At 42.5% G+C, this 14,749-nt stretch overlaps 1 protein-coding gene across 1 annotated transcript in view; it reads right to left on the bottom strand.

Moving 5' to 3' along the window:
- The window catches only part of ANXA2 (annexin A2), a 28,663-nt gene extending 25,519 nt beyond the window's left edge, over positions 1-3,144 (bottom strand). The window contains exon 1 of the mRNA XM_074837543.1: positions 3,071-3,144. The gene's annotated coding sequence lies outside the window, so the exon portion shown is untranslated. The remainder of the gene's footprint in view (positions 1-3,070) is intronic.
- Positions 3,145-14,749: the final 11,605 nt, after the last annotated feature.

The raw sequence follows: 14,749 nt of genomic DNA, 5'->3' as shown, positions 1-14,749 counted from the left end.
TGAGAATAAAATGCAGAAACACAATTACATGGCTTTTGTAGCGTAACTGCTGTAATCACACTTTTCCTCACTTAGAATACAAAATCTGCATCTTCTGAAGCAACCTAGGTATAAGTAACAAAAGCAACTTCACTTCAAGGAAAAATTAAGATCCCAGGGGAGGAAAAATAAGACAGAGAATGGAAATCACAGTCATGCATCAACTTATTTTAGAATAAATCTTTTTCAGAGCAAAAATTCAACCCAGCCCTTTAAAGATAGGCTGCAGAAGTTGTAATAAGCTGCTACCTGCTATTGGCACTATTAACCATGCTGTTTAGAGAGACATGATATATTACTGAGTAATGAAATTCTTAATGTTTACTCTTAATAAAATGAAGTGTGTAACAAATGAGACCTTTGTACTCTGACAGTATAACAACCAATATCAGAGATGAGCAACTGAAGTCCTTTAGTCTTGCTTGCCACAACGAACTAAAAAACACCAGTGAAAGCTGAAGCAAAGCAACTGCAGTATAATCTTTCACAAAAAAAAAAAAAAAAAAAAAAAAACTGAACAGCCTTTTGCAAGACTCCTGTTACTAAATCAATTAAAAACCACATTGAATCAGACTTGCTGGAACAAAAAACTTGAACAGAGTCCAGGAACAGAACTAACACACCCTCACGTAGCGCTGGAACTGGGAGGTTCATATCATCAGCACACAACAATGCTATAGCAACCAACCACCCATCAGCAGCAAGCTGGCAAAAGAAAAAAAAATGGGAGTTTTTGCAAGAATCTTTGCAGAGAAAGATTTTTACTCAGAGAACAAACACATCTCTTGTCACACCCTGCTTTGTAAGGCACACATATTTGAGAACAAACTCTCACTGTTCTCTGATGGACTTATTTTATCAGATGTAGTTTTGACAAGTTCTGGGTGGGTTTGAACATGTAAATAAAAAATACTTGCACTAACTTGTTCTTCCATAAAGAAAGATCTGGAAAAGAATCAACTTCTATCTTCCAGCTGTAACCCAATACTTCAATACCTTAAGGCAAGTTTCTACAACTGGTTCTCCTCCTAAATCCGCATTATGTAATCCTGAATCATAACGTTATTCTACTAAGAGAGATAGCATCTGTTTTGACCTCGACCCCCACAGTAACCACTGGTTTGCAAATCTGTTATGGTATGGGGCCTAGTATATATTCAATATCTTACCCCCATAACTGCTTGGTGACAAAGGAGGGTGTGTTTAAAAGCAGCCCCATATCTCAATTCCCAGGGGCAGCTCATGTACATTACAGCAGAAAAAAAACCAAACCCATGGATCCATGGAAAAAACTGTCAGGTATGCACAAACAACTACATTGCTCAATAAGCAGAGTTAGCATTTTAAGAAGCATTTATTATACTCTTGCAGACAGAGATTAAACAAAGGGTGTTCCCAGACATCTGAGCCAAGGAAACGGCATCCCCGGAATGAGAGAATGGAAACTCTTTCACTTGGAGCACATTTGTGTCAGATCTCCAAAAACTAGGGCAAGGCCTGGCACCACAGGAGATGAGGGAGAGGGAAGAAGATCCACAGTATCTGCTGTAAAATAAAATAAGGACTCAAAATCATTCATTCAGATACAGTGCTAATCGCAAGTAGAAATGAGCCAGGCTGTATCTCCCCAAATCACTGGTGAGGTTTAACAGATCATTTAAAGCCACTTCTTGGGGGGGGGGAAGCTTTAAAGAAAAGGATTTCCAAACCCATTAAATCACACTACCACAAACTTAGGTTAACCATTCTCTTCCGCAGAGACTGCTACTAACCCAGCAGATGTTCCATTCCAGGAAGATACTGTGCACATATAAAATTAAGGACTTCTATTTCTTCAAATTCAAGTTATTCTCACTCCTGAAACTTAACTTTTTTTTTTTTTTTTTAATCAAGGCAAACCATTCCATACATTAGCTAATGGAAGCTATAGTCACTAGGGCTGCTTATCACAACTGGCTCTGCCAGCAGAAGGCACACATAGGGATGGATCACTCAAGAGTGCAGAGGTTCCAAAAGATTCTCTGACTCTTGACCTATATATCACAGTCTGCACATCTCTCTGCAGATGCAGCATTTGAATATGAGCATAACAACAAACATTAAACAGAATTAAAGCTGCCATGTATAAGAACACAAGTCACTTCTGCATGACTATCCTGAAATCATTTAGCTTTTCTTCCCGTTAAAATACACGGCCACGTTCCTTTGCCCTACCTCCCCTCCTCATCCGAGGAGGAGGAAGTCCAAGCTGACTCACAATCCAAAAGGCAGCAACAAGGTTCCAGCAGTTCTCGTGGCCGGGGCAGGGTGGGAGCGCCGTGCCCAAGCCTGGGTCTGCAGGCAAGGACCGGCGCAGGGCTCCCTGGCACACCCCGGGGGAGCGCTGCCTCCCCGGGACGCTCCCTGGACAAGGGCTTCTCCGCGGCGCCGCCAGCGGCCGCAGCCACACCCCGGCGGCGAGGGGAAGGGCCGCTGCCCCCGACGAGCCCGGCGCGGCGGCTCGGGCGGGCTTTGGGCTCTGCCGCGCCCCCGGGGGTCCCGCGGACCGCACAGCGCCGAGGCTGGCCGGCGGGCCCGGCCCGCGCCCCTGGCAGGCTCCGGGCTGCGGTACAGTATCATCAGCTGAGCCTCTGTGTACCTTAACGAGAAGAAGAGTATTGGGGGAAGTCTGACGAAGTTTGGGACGGCTTCCTCTTTTCTGAGCGCTGCCGCCACACCCAGTGGTGGCGCGGGGCGCACGAAGCTGGGCTCCCCGGGGGCAGCCTCGCCCGTGGAGGCCGCCGTTCCAGCGAGAAGCCGAGCACAGAAAAGTAACGGGCGGGTAATGCCAAAGAAGAGAACGGCGCGGGAGGGCGGCGGCCGCGCCCAGCCACCGCCCCGCTCCGCGGCCGCGCAGCGCCCGCTCCCGCCCCGCTCCCGCCGGGGAAGGGGTTACCGCGGCCCGACACTCGCCCGCCCGCCCCCCGGGACTGCCACGTCCCGCCGGCTCCGTGCCGCGCTGGCGGGGCCGGGGTGCCCGGCGAGGGCTCACCTGGCCGGGGCGGGCAGGGCAGCTCTGGCGGCGGCTCTGGCGGCGGCTGGGGCCGGCGGCGGCCCGGGCGGGGTTTTGTAGGGCCGGGCGGGCCCTCCCCGCCCCGGAGCCCCCCCCCCCCCCCCGGTCCCCGCGGCGCTGACTCACCCGGCCGCGCCCGCCTCCCGCCGCAGGAAGGGGAGCGGGACCGGGATGGGCAAGGGTAGGGCAGAAGCCGCCTCTCCCTCCGCATCCGTGGCCCGCAGGACCCTGTCCCCGGCCCCGGCGGCCGCCCGGGGGGCGTCCTGAGGTTGCGGAGGAGGCGGCGGGAGCAGCGCCCCGGGGTGCGGGGGTCGGGGCTCAGCCCTCGCCCCCCAGCCCCGCTCTCCCCGGGGCGCCGCGGGAGCTGCTCGGGGGCCGCCCGCCCCTCGGAGGTGAGGAGAGCGGCCCCCGCGCCCCCAACCGCCACGCCCCTGCCCTCTGCCCCGCGTTATGGGGACAGCAGGTCGTCGTTGCAGCCCGTGCTTAGGGCTCCCCAAAGCAGCGCGGCCGCGATGGCACCGGGCTCCCGGGCAGGGCCCGGCCGCTGACTGCTGGGCGCTGGGACAGCCCCGCTGCGGCGCAGGGGCCCGGGCCCTTGTCCCCGGCCGGGCACTCGCCGCCACCGAGCCAGAACCGCTGCCGCCCGCTCTGGGCTCACAACGGGCCAGCAGTTCTCGGCGGCTCGCAGCGACAGCCCGGCCTGCTCCGCGCCGACAGGATTTAGTGATCAGCGCTGAGTTCACTGTGTATCGCCGCGGTGAGAAGCCTAAACGACGTCTGCCACGAGCAATAAAAGGTTGGAAGCCCAAGGCACGAGCTCTGCGATCAGTCGGGATCAATTTCAAGTTGATCAATCTCAAATACTTCAGAAAAAAAGCAAGTGCTCCCCATTCCCAGCACATACAGTTATTCCTGTAACTTAAGTGGGGTTTTTTTTTTTAACCCCCTGCAGGTGAATACCTTTAGATCGTCCTTTCAAGAGTGTGTTGTCACAGAGTGGTTTTGGTTCTGCAAAGAGATACTTGCCTCTGCTATAAAAGTTTTTTGGAGACAGAGAAGAGACATCTTCTAGCAGACAAAGAGGGCAAAAAAGTTTTAGGCTAGGCCAGGTACATAAGAACAGTGGTGGCAAAAGCAGGCAAGCACAAAAGAGACGCAAGAACGTGGACCGAGCCACAAAGTAATTGCTGGGGTGAGATCAGAGATACAAAAAGGGAGAAATACCAAGAAATACTACACTAGACTTTGAACATGGAGGCAACAGAGTGGATGGGTGAACATTGCAGAAAGTGAAAATAATATTAATAGCCCTTTTCTGAATAAAGAAAAGTGACATGGAGGGGACAGCCATAGGAAAAGGCGTATCATGGAACAGCATTTTGTCACAGACCAACATCAGTGCCAGTATTGCATTAGTCTGACACATTCACCTTCTTTTTGGCAAGGCCACTGGGCTTATTTCTCTTGTGTATTAATCAGCCTGTCTTTAAAAATTAATTCGTGGGTATCCCCACTTCAACCATCCTCTGTCACTAACAGCTAAACAAATAGTTTTCCCCTGCTTTTCAGGTTTCTTAGAAAAAAAAAAATCACTGGCAACTTGGAAAGGTGACTCTCAGATCACAAATACTTAGTCCTAGAAGTAAGAGCCATTCTCTACTGCAGTATTCATTAGGGGCTTTAAATAAGGATAAGCAGCTGAGCAGAAGCCAGACAGCCAATTTGCCTACTAATGGATGCACAGTCCTTCAGGGATAGTTTTTCTACCCCCATCTCTTGTCAAACGTTCTTAAATCAAAAGCAGAAAAGCATAACCACAACACCCACAGCTGAAAAAAAGTGTTTTTGCATATGTAATGTATTGCCAACATGTAACATATATGTTGCATTCTTGCATAAAATCTGCTGAGTCACATATTACTGCATTAATTCAGAGATGAACACATTCATTCTCGTAACTGAAGGTCCATTTACCTTTCAGCCCTCTACTGCAGCCTGTTCCAATGACACTACTATTCCCAATTCCTTAGAAAATTGTTCTCTTTTTAATAACTCAGTACTTCTTAACATTTGAAGTAGCTCATATACTACCATTAATTTTGGTTAACTAAATCTTCATATGAAGAGTTTGCAAAAACTTTGATATCAAGTGAACTATTATCATTACAGCCACATTAACTGCAGCATAAAAAGATTTTCCAGCAATTCCAACAGCTTCAGAAGTGTTGTCTCTAATATCCAACTTAATCATCAATTATTCAATCTCAGAATCGCACATTCACCTCAGTTTAAAACAGACAGCAGCCTCTCTGAACTTACACAAGCTTCAGGGACTGTCAAAGTGATTTCAAAAGAAAAAAGAATGACAGTAGGAGAAAAAGAGCAACCATATTCAGAGTCATGAGGATATGAACATTATATTCAAACATATTATGAATTCCCTCAATTGCTTTCCACTTATGTAGGTCAACTGACATCAAAGGTACTTGTACCAGCTGAGGAATTTAAGTAGTTGGAACAGCAGAAAACACATTAACACTTTAGGCAGAACAACTTACCACCCCCTAATACTGAGGCCTGGTGATCCTGCCCATGGAAATACGATATATTCTTCATACCTTTAAGAAAAAAACTCTGCAAAACCAGTGAGTTGAAGAAGGCAGCAGTCAGACTGTGCAAATAGGAAAGACTTCTGTTATCTGCCAAACAGGGAAAGGAAATTAGTTCAATGGAAGAACAGCAGCCAAGTGCCAGAATCACTTTTTAAAATTAAAAATAAGCTTGTAAGTCACATGGGCTATTTCTGAAAATTTACCCAAAGCTTGCAGGGTTTGAACAGCACCTATCACAAGGCCTTCTGGTCCATGACCACTGCTCCTGAGCACTAAATTAAAGTAACTACTGTCAGTATTAGGCTGCATAAAAGGCTGGGACAAGGACTGCACTTACCATAAGCCCAGTGTCTCTCTGTCCCTGCCTCACAGATGATTTACTGAAAGATACAAGCTGCAACTAGCCTGTAAGTAAGGCAGTGCCAAGAGAGGTTTTCAACTTGTTTTCACATTGCTTAGTCCCCACATGCCCTTAAAATATCTGCATACAAGGTCATAATTCAAATAACTGGCAACTACTTCAGCTGCAATTACCTATTCGTGATCTCCGGCTTCCTGCATGCTGACCACAGAAATCAGCGCATTTTGTTGACTGGAGCTCCCCAGAGTCCTGTGGATGGAAAAAACAGATGTAATTGTGCTCACTTCTCATTCTTCCCTTCTGACAGTTCACTGTGACTGTGGTTGATCCTGTACTCTATGGACATGCTGTAGGTCCATTTATGCCATCCACTCAGAATCAGTGACATTACCATTGCTAACTCTCCCATTGTTTTGTTACTGCTTAATAGTTTGATAGTTATTTTATCTTTTTTTTTTTCCCTTCCTCTTTCAATATACCATCATCTTCCACCTCACCAACACCTTTGATTTTTCTTGTTGTTATGTTATAACATAACAACACTGGAGGACTGATGTGCTTAACTTGAATATTCAATTTCAGTTCCCCTCTGATCCAAACTATCTTTGCAATAACATTAGTGCATCACTCTGACTCTCAATAGATTTTTCTCTCACTTCTGTCCCTGACTGTTTGGGTCCTTCATCTATACAGATTTTGCTCATACTCTTTCAGGATGCTGTCTACAACAAATCAAAGATGCATTAACACTGGAGTTACGAATGCCACAATTCTGTCAGTATGTATTGCCTAATTAAACATTTTTCTTCAATACAAAAAAAAAAGGGGGGGTGGATCAGGACAAAGGACTTTCTGGTTTAGGTGTGGCTGAGCCTCTATGTAATGTTGTTTCCCTGAATGTGTTATGTTGCAAGAGGATAATATGAATTCCATTCTGATTAACATACGGATCAGGCAGCCCTCTGGGTGTTATTTTTGCACCTTGATTATTTGGTCTAATTTGGGAACTGCCATGATACAAGTACACATAGATTTGTTATTAACACGTAATCACAGGTTACAGAGAAAGTTAAGTATAAAAGTTATGCTAGGTGGGTTCCCAAGATAACAACTTGGCAAGTTATTATGTCTATGGCTACAGAAGAAAGGGGGAAGGACTCCTGAAAGCACACCTAGAATGCATTAGTAAAACTCTAAACTTTGAAAGTGTTTAACTTGTTTTGGGTTTGTTTTGTGGGGTTTTTTTTTGTTTGTTTTTTGGGGTTTTTTTGCTGGGGGGGTGGGTGGGGGGTGTCAGGAAGGCCCCATTTTCCATTAACCTCCATAATAATTTACTCTATATCTTACAGAACTGTAATTGCAATGTATGTTTTTGAAAATTAGACTGAATACCAGAATACCAATCCCATCTTTTATCTAATACAATACGAGAGAGCCAGACACCTTGTTAGGTGCTCCACCTAACAACCTAAGCCCTCGGATCAATTCTATTCTGTGCAATCTCATTCCTACACTACATGCACATTCCTGCACAAATGTTATTCTCCACTCAGAATTTCATTTACTTGAAATAATCCCTTTTAAAGAGCTAGACTTATCTCTGGAATGATCTTGTGTGTTAGCCAGATCTCTAATATTTTGTTACATGTGTATTTTACAAATGAAGCATTATAATAGGTAAGGTAGGTGGCATTTGCTAGTTCAGTCTGGGTACAGAGAGGTAGTATGCTTATGAATAGGACATCCAGGTTAGAAACTGGACACCTGGACTATATGCCTTGCAGTGCTATGGTTTGCTGCATGATCTTAGCTTGTTGCCTCCTCAGTGATCAGGTTCTGTCTTTCAACTGTTAACTCTTCAAGGCAAAGACTAAGTATTGCATCTGCGAAAGAAAATACTAAACAACATAAACTACTTCATCAACATACAGGAATCAGCAAGATTCAACAAACTGTTTCCAGTTTATCTTAATCTGTTTCATACAAAGTCTATATTACATGAAAACTGACATAACCTTGTTTAAAGGATATATTTTAGCAATCATTTTAACTGACAAAGACCTGACAGGTGTTATGTTCTACAGTTACTTCCCATGCAGAATCTTGAAGCACTTCACACATTACATTAGGCATGTAAAGTATTTGCTGTCAGCTACTAGTATAACATCTACCTCTCTCTCCCACTAGTTGGCTGCATCTTGCATGTGACTTCCAAAAGTCTCCTCTTATATTCTGATACTGTTTTATCACTGGACTTGTCTTTATCTACTTCTTGACTTAATTTGCAAATTAATTTGTCTGCTGTTCAGTATCCCTTTGTCTGCCACTTTCATGTATGTCCAATCATAGCCTTAGTTTGAACTCTAATTTCTTTTCAAAGATTTCCTCATCACCTGTGTAAGAAACACCATCATCCTGATTCTTTTATCTCAGTCTCAGTGGATCCTTTCACACTAAGCCTATGGGCACAAGGAGCTTGCCTCCACAAAGAACCAGATACCTGGGTGACTTGGGATCCAAGACAAGACAAGGGAGTAACAAAGCAAAATATTAACTAAGACTATAGTTACACCACTCAGTCAGAAAGAAACTCCTTTAACTGTGCACAGAAGCTAATCATAAAGCAAGCTGTCTCAGGGCACATACACAGCCTAATTAAAGTCACTATCAATTGCCAAAACCCATAAAGTTTGAGTCACTGTAGTGTAATCCCATTGCACTAGCTGTCCATCGTTAACACAAAACATGGAATCATCTATGCTCTGTTGAGATGCCCAGAAGGAAGCAGGACCCTTTGTTACTCTCATCTAGCTGACACAGGTAACAACATGGGCCAGCAACTTCAAAGGTGCAGTTGGCTAGTTTCCCTCATGCCTCAGTTCAGGCTATTGCATCGTCTTTCCTTCTGTTTGGCATGCTAACTAGAGATATATATATCCAAGTGACACAGAGCTACAGTGAGGAACATGCATCATGAACAAATACTAAACCAGCAATTCAGATACATGTGTACCAAAGAACAGAAAAGTAACTCCTCTGGCATACGTTCATCATGAGTATTAATAGCATCTGGAACTCAATTCCATTTCTAAACTAAAATGTGCATCACTAGTGTTTGGTTTTTCAGTGTGCCTCACAGAAGTAATCATCTAGTGTGTGGCTAGGAGACGTCACCTAGATACATACATAAACAGAAATGAAACACACTTGCCAAATTCTTTGTACTGGTATTGGTGGCATGAATAAACTCAGCATCTTTACACTGAATGAAACAGTCACAGGATATACAGTCACTATTTGTGTAACCATGTTTCAGTGAACTTCCTCAGTCCCTCAGGGACTTCCCAATGCCTGGCTTGATAGCCAGCTGCCTTTTTATTCTAAGATCATGCAATCTAGGACAAAACAAGGGCTATAAAGCATAGCTGGACATTAAAGAAGGTAACTTTACTTTCTGTTCTCAAGTTATCATGAATACCTTCAAGCATAGCTTAATCTGCTTAGGGTTGGAGAGTTGCAACTCCATGTGAATCTAGATAGCATGCTGTCTTTGATCCTATATACATTAACAGATTAAGAAGACACGTCTTAAAACCACTATGATGAGTTCAGCTTTCCCAGCAACAGCAGCACAATGCTGCTAGCGTAAACAGACTACCAGTATATGTTACAGCATTAAGAGAGATTTTGAACCCATTTACATGACAGTGCTTAAAATGACTACAGCTGCCAGCTCTACAATAATGTTCCCCAGACTGCCACCACACTGGAAAACACTGTAGGAAATATTACCAGGGCACGTAGGAGCTCCTGACATCATCCAGAACAGACCAGCATGAATAATCACTACAGAGTTTGGTCTGTCTTGCCAAAGGACAGACACAGTTATAAAAGATGAAAGCTGCCAAAAGTCCTCTGGGAATTTTTCCTAGGAATAGTATTTAAAAGTTTCATGTAAGACCAAGTCTGTTCTGCTTCATTGTTTCCCATCATTATGTGCTTTTTCCACTTTAGTGACTCAGAACACAAACAGTCCCATGGTTTGGATTAATCTCCTGGCCTCTGCTAAAGTACAGGGGAGGCTGTCACACCTTAAATATTTCCCTGAGAATCTTGTGGAATAATTCTGAAAGTTTCAAGGAATCTAATTAAGGACCATCTAAACTTACTCTAAAAATCCTTAAACAACAGGTTCCTATGGCAAATCTGTAGGCTGGTAACTGCATACTGCAAAACGTATCTCCTTTTTATTTAACATCATGCCATCCCTGAAATGGCCAATGAAAATGAATTTAAAAATCACTTACAGATTAAAGTTCACTGACAGAAATCAGCATACTATCACTACAGCAATCTGGAACACAGCTGTAAAATTTCAATTAAAATCAATGATTCTGAAATAGCAGGAAAGATTTTTGTGGTTTTTTGTTTTAAAACATATCAACTCTGTTTTAGTACAAAATAACGTAAACCACTTACGATTTTAAGTTCTTACATGATCTGAACTTCATTACCTAATTAGGCTCAGCTGAGGTACTAGCTGGGGAACAAATAATGCCTTGCAACACAAAGGAGTATCACAAATTCTTGATTAAATATGACTGTCTGCACTGATGTCTTTTTTTGCTCTTTCAAGAGGCATCTTATAGCTTTAGATAAAATTTAAGGTAAACTAACTTGACTTCAAAAAAGCTGTTGACTGAGTGAAAGGGAATGGCTGTTATGAAGAGATTCATTTCTGTCAGGCAGGCTAAGACTTGCTTTTCCAGGTCAGAAGCACAGGTTTGAATTCTAAAACCAGAGATCTCTTCCTTTAATAAATCAGAAAAATATATTAAAAGCCTGTTGTTTTAGCATGAAGGAATATGTGTAATACTTAACATTTTCATTAATGTTTGCTTTCAAATAAGCCTTCAGTAAACACTTCTACTTGAGCTGGATAACTATCACTGCTATTTCTTGTGTGCTAGCAGCTGGTGCTCACACAGGGAACAGATCTTTAACCTTTAAGGAGATGAAACAAAAGGGTGCAGTGATAACACAACTACAGATAATTTTCAAAGAGGTCCTTAACACTAAGGTTTATTTTCCTAATGCGACTATCATCCAGTAAGTCATTAATACAACAACAAGCAGCCATCACAGTGTGTATAGAATAACTGAGTTCAAAACAGCAGAGGAGAGGCGTGGAAGCCTGACTGATCAACAAGAACAGACAGGGAGACACCGACGGCTGTCATCCTTCCTGGGGAGATAGAGGCTGTACCAAAGAAAGTCTTCAGGAGGGTTTTGCCAGTATAGAAGGCTAGAACCCAAAATTTAAGTCACAGGCTGACACATGCATATACACACACACTCACACAGAGTAGCATGAAGCCACAGACATTTAAAAGCCAAAGAAATGTGTACGATATTTTATCTTCCCAGTTTGTCTACTTGGTCTAGTAGAAAACCTATAAATAGAAGATAATGCATTATTTTGATAAATAGGATGTTGTGTGAAATATCTTCCCTGGAGAAGGCGGGAAACACACTTATTTTATTTATTCATGCACCCACATAAAAATTTACTGCTTGTTATTTAAAAAAAAAAAAAGCTGTAGTGACAGGTCTATTGACCCACAAGGTTCCTTTTCTCCAGAGATAACAACAGCGTCAGCACAGTATTCTCTCCAGGTTTCTTAACCTAAATGTGCTGCTTTTGGATTAAACAAGTCAGTCTAATCAATTTTACAGTGCATTCTGCTTAGGTTACCCACAAAGAAGCCAAAGAATTTCAGCTGTGATGTGAGCGCTTGTTAATTTGGAAATAACTACAAAATCTGTTCAAAGTAGCATATGCAGTTATGCCGTAATTATACCTCTTTTTTATTTTATTACTCTTGCTATTAACAAAGAATATCCAGAGAGTTGCACGAGACTACTGTCCTCCTGCCAATCACGGGAACAGAACTGCACAACTGCAGTACTGGATGCGTTAACTACATGGTTCTGGAATAAATGGGTTTTGACTGCTGAGGTAGCTTTTAACATGGCTACATGACCTGCTCAGCAGAGGGGATAAGAAGCAGTGGGGTTCTGACAGCTACTTCTTTCCCTCTTTTTTAAGCTCAAATTTAACCACACTATTAAAATATTTGTTGAAGTACTCTGTCTACCAGGCAGTATAGCCCACACTAGACAGACTGACAAGTGACTCGTTTCAGTAGGAATTTTTTTGCATTCTTCCTGGTTTTTTATTTTGAATTGCTTGCGCAAAGATTTGGGAGGCGGAGCTTTTGAATGTAGTGAAACATTAACTACGACAGGCCTAGCACAGGATGACACTTGTGCTGCTCATTCAACTATGGAATAAACAAATTTTAAAGTGTGCATTAAGTTAAGAGCCATGAACAGACTTGAATTATTCTTAAGGTTGCATCATTACTCCAAATCTGATTTTCAGTGATGAAGTTCTAAAGAAATATACTCATTTTATTCATAGATGCTTTTAAATAGCTTCTGAAAAATATACTAGAAGCATTGATCTCAGAGTGAATTTGGCTACACTGATTATTAACATGGATATTTACAAATTTATTTACAGAAAAATCCTTGGTTTTCTTTCTACACTAGAAGTATACCAGAAGGGAGAACTGACACAAGAGCTAGGGAAATCTCAGTGAGACCAGCTATGCTGCATCATTCCTTTAAAACTGTAGCCTGAAGGCACTATGCAGCAGCTGTGGCAGCAGAAAACCTTAATGGAGACAAGATTAACAGTCACAGGCAAGACTCTATTAGGTGTATTTGGGAAAACAGGCAAGCTCTCAGGTATACAGATGTGTCCTCAAGTCAGAAAATTTACCTAGAAACAGAAAAGTAAACTCTAATTGAGAATAACTGCTCCCAACAACTGGTTCCGTGCCCAGATGTACAGAGTTTTTACTTCGGATTCAGGTCTGAAAAAGGATTAGACTTGTCATAATTTTGTCTATTTTTCTTTTTTCACAGTTGATCATATCAAGATACCTGTGTATGAACCAGTGTATAAACTCTGGAAGAGATCACAAAAAATCTTTATAAGGAAATGCCCAAACTTTCTGACTATATTTGTGCCAAGGATGGGTAGTTATACCACTGCGAGACCTCCCCAAGAACACTTTCAGGGCATGTTGAATAGATAGGGAACAATCAGTCTTCATTTGGCATCACTTTATCATCTTTGATGTTCTTTTGTTGAGGAATTCATGAGCTTCTTTTCCACCTAAACATACAAATCTAAGTATTCTCATGATGCTCGCACAGGTGGTTGCTAGCAAATGCCTGACTGCATTTATACATTATCAGTATCGCTAGCTCTGAGAGTCTCATGTTTGCTGTTTTTCTGAAGGCATTAGTTCCTAAAAGCCTGCAATGATGCAATAATTCAGGATTCCCTGAAAAAGGCGGTGGGGAATAGAAGGGGAGTGTATAGCTCTCACTTCAAGGTAAAGTTTCAAGAATATAATGAGTCACATGTCCTTGAGTATCAAAAGGCTTGAAACACCCTTGAAACACTCAAAAGGCTCTCAAAAGCATGTCAAGGTTTATTAAAACTCACAATTATTTAAAAACTATAGATTTTTTAAGAGTCAGGATCATTACCTTTGTGCAAAGAACTCTGACAGCATCGGGCATGGTAGAGCTTGCTCTTTTTCTTTCTTCACAAATTGTATTCATTTGACAGCAACTAAGAAATGAGAGGCACTGATACGGTACATGCTTATTCTTGAGGCACAGGCAGGTAATGTCACATTCCTAGCCATTCATGCTGCCTTACAACAGAGTAATCTCATGCACATGTGGAAAACTGTTTAAGTCTGCATAAGTTTTAGTGAAACTGAGATGTATTCATGCATCTTTTGGAAAAGTTGGCTCCAGATATATCTGTATAACTGTTATATATCTGATATATATACACAGATATATATTATATATATTATTTTTATATCATATATATATTATACTGATTTATACAGATATATCTGTATAACAACTAAAAGCAGCTTAAATTGAGGTCAGCACTAAACAGTCTGAAAGGCCATGTTTTAACTGATTTTTATACTCTTTTGGAGACAAGCTGCTATTTAAAATACAAGGTAAGCAAATCAGAAGCAAAGGAAGTACCTCTTCAAATGGTTCAATGTCTGCTCCTGAACTTCACTGCATGGGGTTGGACAGAGTCACTTGCTGTTGGCAACTCCCACCTGCCAGCACAGGAATGGCTGGGTGGTCATTTGGTCCCAAGTTCTCTGTGCTTCCAGCTGCCAGGCTACATTAGAAGACAGAGAAAAAAACATAGTAAATCTACTCCTAACATATTTTACATAGACAGTGTCTATTGTATCCCTAAGAGGTTTTGCGGTCAGAGAAGGTGAAGAAGTTTAGCCAGTCACATATGGGAACGAAAGCTATTAGTGACTCATCAGAGCACAGTGCAACTGAAGTTTGAAAACACTTATTACTGCAAAAATAAAGAAAAGTTAGATTTCATAACCAATAACGCATTGCAGTTATTCATGCTAATACAAAGAACTGACAGACTTCCATGGTTTTCCATGTATGTCAACCAGTAATCTCAAATACCAGGTAACAATTCCCCCTTTAGTCCTCCGAAACTAACTTCAAACTGCCTGAACATGACACAAAGCTATCAATTTAATC

This window comes from Strix aluco, chromosome 12, assembly GCF_031877795.1.
Source record: "Strix aluco isolate bStrAlu1 chromosome 12, bStrAlu1.hap1, whole genome shotgun sequence".
Taxonomy (NCBI): domain Eukaryota; kingdom Metazoa; phylum Chordata; class Aves; order Strigiformes; family Strigidae; genus Strix; species Strix aluco.
Note: the sequence above shows the minus strand (reverse complement) of the source record. Positions and strands in the feature narration are given on the sequence as shown.